The 4509-nt window shown below is 38.9% G+C and overlaps 1 pseudogene across 1 annotated transcript; it reads right to left on the minus strand.

Moving 5' to 3' along the window:
- Positions 1-2413: 2413 nt before the first annotated feature.
- Positions 2414-4509, minus strand: LOC142174836 (receptor-like protein kinase HERK 1; annotated as a pseudogene). The gene is made up of 2 exons (XR_012703914.1): positions 3131-4509; positions 2414-2805 (listed from the first exon to the last, which is right to left on the minus strand). The product of XR_012703914.1 is annotated as a receptor-like protein kinase HERK 1 (transcript).

A 4509-nucleotide genomic window follows, 5' to 3' on the forward strand; every position in this document is an offset into this window, starting at 1 on the left:
CATGTAGCTCTTAAAGAGTTAAGAAGAAGGCAAGCCTAGCGCCGTCGTCGTCGCTCGCTCGGCTCGGCTTCGGCTATGGCTACGGCTTCAGTTTCGGATTTGGATTTGGAGAATTCCATGCCAGAAGGAGATGACAGCTCATTGAGTCGGGAGATTACAAGATTGACAAATGTTTTGGACTTGATGTTTAGGAGTAACTTTCAGGACTGGCAGGTGGCAGAGTTCCAAAGCCTAATTGATGTTTTCCATAAACAAAGCACAACACAGGATAGCCACAATTAGGGGTGACAAACGGGCGGGGTCGGGTCGGATATGAGCGAGTCGAAAACGGGTAATTAAAAAAAACGGATAAATTATCCGATCCGACCTGTATTTGAGACGGATAAAAAACGGGTTATCCGGCGGATAATATGGATATCCATATTATCCCTGGCTTATTAAAATTTCTAGTCTCCAAACTTGAGGAACCCCAAATTTGAGGCTTCACAAATATAAAGGTTAAACACATTAGTTATCCATTGGTTACCCATTTGGTTAACCATTTTCTAAGCGAATAATATGGTTTTTATCCATATTCGACTCGTTTATAAAAAGTTCATTATCCAACCTATTTTTCAATGGATAATGAGTGGATAACTGTATTCTTTTAACCATTTTGCCACCTCTAGCCACAATGTATAGAGGTGGGGGCCGGAAATAATGGAGTGTTCTCTGTTGCCTTTGATTAAGAAAAGCTTCAGTGAGGGAGGAGGTTGCCTTTACATATAGCTTTATTTGGATCCCTGAAGTACCGAGGAAGGTGCGCTTTTTCACTTGGTTAGTAGCAAGGGGATGATCTTGAGGGCTGAGAATTTGAGAAGAGGAAGGTTACCTTTATGTATAAGGGCTCGAGCGAAGATGTCGACAATCTCCTCAAACATTGTCCGATAGCTTCGATGTTATGGTGGAATACCCTTAGATGGTTTTAGGCTTAACTACTGATGTTATGATCCCAAGATGTCCAGGACCTGGTGAGTTATCTGCAGAGGGACAGGTGCTTTGAGCTTGAATTTGAAACTCTCAAACTGCAGAATCAGTGCCTAAATCATCAAATTCTAGGATTGGAAATAAAGGAGAAGAATCAGCTGACTTAGTTGAAGGGGAAACACATCTTCTCTGAAGATAACATCTCTGCTAACAAACAACAGTTCAATTGTAAATCATTGAGTATGTATCCTTTCTGAGAAGAAGAGAAATAATAAGCTGAGAAGAATGAGAAATGAAAATCTATATCTGTAACTACCACCTATTGACAGTAGCTTCTAATTGAACTTAGTTACTCTAACTAACCGACTAACTACACTTCTAACTTACACCCTCTCTTTTCATCATATGAACTTTAAGGTTACTCTAACTAACCGACTAACTACACTTCTAACTAATTACATCCTTAACCTAATTACTGTCACTAACTTCCTTCAACATAATGTTTAGCTAGAATTGTGATAGAAGAAAGAGAAGACGCAAGGTGTGGAATGTTGCACCGCTAGCACTTATGTGGGTCGCTTTGGAGAGAAAGGAACATGAGAGATTTTGAGGGTGTAGAGATGAATTATGTATGATTGAGGAGCCTCTTATCCCTTATTTCCTTTTGGTGCACCCATGAAGTTCCTTTACGATTACAAGATTGGGTGTCAATTCATAGAAACCCAATCTTTTGTAAATTTTTTACTTTTTGGTATACTTCTTATATATAGACGCTTTTTGCCAAAAAATAAAAAAAAAGATTAGTTAACCATCAAAGTCATGTATGTTCTTGCTCGCCAGTACTGATCTCTTCGTTTTTCTTTATTTTGTTTGCTGAATTACTCGTCTTCTTGTCAGTATCTCTCATAATTAGCTATTCTATAGCATTCTTTTGAAGAACAAAGTAGTAGTAGAAGTAGCAGTGCATTTACAGCTTAACTGCCAGAGCGCATAAGAACTTTTAGCTAAAGAAAAATAAGGAAAGAAAGAGAAAAAGAGAAGCTGATAAACCTGTTAACGCCAGCCACCTCGTAATCATGTATGACATCTAGAAGCTACCTACTCGAGATGCTGTAACTTGTCACGAGTTTTTCTTGATCATATGCGTCCACCTCTTGTCCATCGTAGAATTGAAGTAACTTCTCAGTCAATTAGCACCTAAAGTACATGTGCTCGCCCTTCATATTTAGCTTCTATTTTAAGTGTTGATTTGTGTGGTATTTCTTTCATATTGATGAAGAAGAATAATCATAATGTTGCAGGTTTGTAGGATGACTGGAGTGCTGACACTTGCTAAAAGCAAATTCCCATATTAATGGATCCTTGACAAACAAACGTCCTCGCTCAGTGTAGGAAGCTCATGTCAAACATTGTAAATTAAAACATGAGACCATATGATAATGGCTGAGAAAAAAACACAGTTAAGGTTGATACATGGATGAATACAGTGAGCAAACAAAGAGACTGACCAAAAAGGATGTAACTTCACCGTCCCAAACCTATCACTTGTTAAGGAAAACATTTCATGAGAATGGGAAATTGTATTTACATCATTAATACTCTGTAATTGAACGACAAGTATCAAAATAACCATATCACAGAACTAACCCTGCCATCCCTATTGGCTATTGCTAATTAATGGAACAAAAGGGAACAAAAGAAGCTTTGATGTTACATTTTACATTATTTCGCAGCCACTAATACTGCAGTATCACTCAGTATCTCAAACACATAAAACATCAGGAGAAATGTGAGGGGCCATCATCTCAGATGAGGTATGCAACGCCAACTTCTATTTGCCTGTTTACAGGAAGAAAATGGATTACCATGATTTGGTATATGTACGAAAAAATTATGTTATCAGGTCTTCCCGAAGGCTGCAAATTGTTCCATGTTTTTAAAAGACTTTTCAGTGACATGGTATTAATGGAATGATTTCATATGTATGTAGAAATTCTTAGAAACCATATACAACATGTGAAACAACCGGGAGCACCCAATAAAATGAAAAGAGGATCCACAGAACTCGTAGAATAAACTGTTACGAAACAAAATAATCAATCTTCATATGATGATGATCCATGAAAAAAAGTGGAATTAACAAACACCTAAGGACAGTGTGTACCGTTTTCACTTAGTTATCTACCATAGGAGTAGGACTCATCATCAGAGAGATCACCCGAATTTGATGAGATCATCCAGACATGAGAAGCAGAAGCACTGCCATTAATATGACTGAAATCATTGACTTGTGGAGAGAGCTCGCCAATAGGGATGGTACTGTTTTCTTCAGGATTATCATGAATGACAGACTCTTGGAGATGAAGTGCATACTCCAGACTCCACAGCACATCACCCATTGATGGCCTATCTTCACCATAAATAGCTATGCATTTCTCTGCTATTTCTCCAAACTTCCGGAGGGAATCTGGTCTTATTTTGCCCACTAGATTGGGATCTATGATTTGTTCCAGTTGTCCCTTCTTCTTAATTGCCCATTCAGTTAAGCTGACTACTGTAGGCCTAGCACAAAGAACTTCTAATAAAACAACACCGAAAGAGTAAACATCAGATTTTTCTGAAAGCCGTCCGTTTCTATAATATTCAGGATCAATGTAGCCAAAAGTTCCAACCACCCTTGTAGTTGTGCTAATATGGGTTTGATCAAGCTCAAGCCCTATCTTGGATAGCCCAAAATCAGTAACTTTTGCAACAAAATTCTCATCAAGCAATATGTTTGCAGACTTGACATCACGATGTATAGCTGCATTGACATAGCCAGTATGAAGGTAGTGCAGACCTCTGGCTGCCCCGATGCATATCTCCAGCCTCTGCTCCCAGCCCATACTGGGTAGATCTGACCCATACAAATGACTCTTGAGGTTCCCATTCTCCATGTACTCAAAAACTAGAATCATCTCGTTGTTTTCATCACAGTATCCAATCAATGAAACCAGATGCGGATGACGGAACTGAGAGAGCATCTCAATTTCTGTTCGGAACTCTGCAAGACCTTGTCGGGATGCAGCATTAAGCCTTTTCAGGGCCACCTTTGTGCCATCACACAAAACACCCCTGTAAACATTTCCAAAGCCACCTTTTCCAATGACCAAACTCTCATCAAAGTCGTTAGTTGCTTCCTGCAAAGCTGCAAAAGGAACTCGATAATTCTCAATAGGAACGCGATAATTCGAGTTTGGAGCATCACTTATGGAAGTTGTTCCCTTTGAATGCTTGCTTCCCATGGTGTATGGAGTGGAGTGCCACCGTTATCAGATAAAGGAATCCATATATCTTTTGACTGGGGAAAGCTGCTCCCGGCTATTTCCTGAAGCAAAATCAAATACTCGGGAGTAAATCTCATGATCGAAAGGTTGAATACAGATACTATTAAGAAAAAAATAAAATTATCCCTAACAAAGAGAGAACAATCGCAACTATAATAGAAGCTTCTAGATGAAAAAACACAAATACGTAAGCAAAACAGATGATTGAGGAAGCGGA

Source organism: Nicotiana tabacum, chromosome 20 (assembly GCF_000715075.1).
Source record: "Nicotiana tabacum cultivar K326 chromosome 20, ASM71507v2, whole genome shotgun sequence".
Classification (NCBI taxonomy): domain Eukaryota; kingdom Viridiplantae; phylum Streptophyta; class Magnoliopsida; order Solanales; family Solanaceae; genus Nicotiana; species Nicotiana tabacum.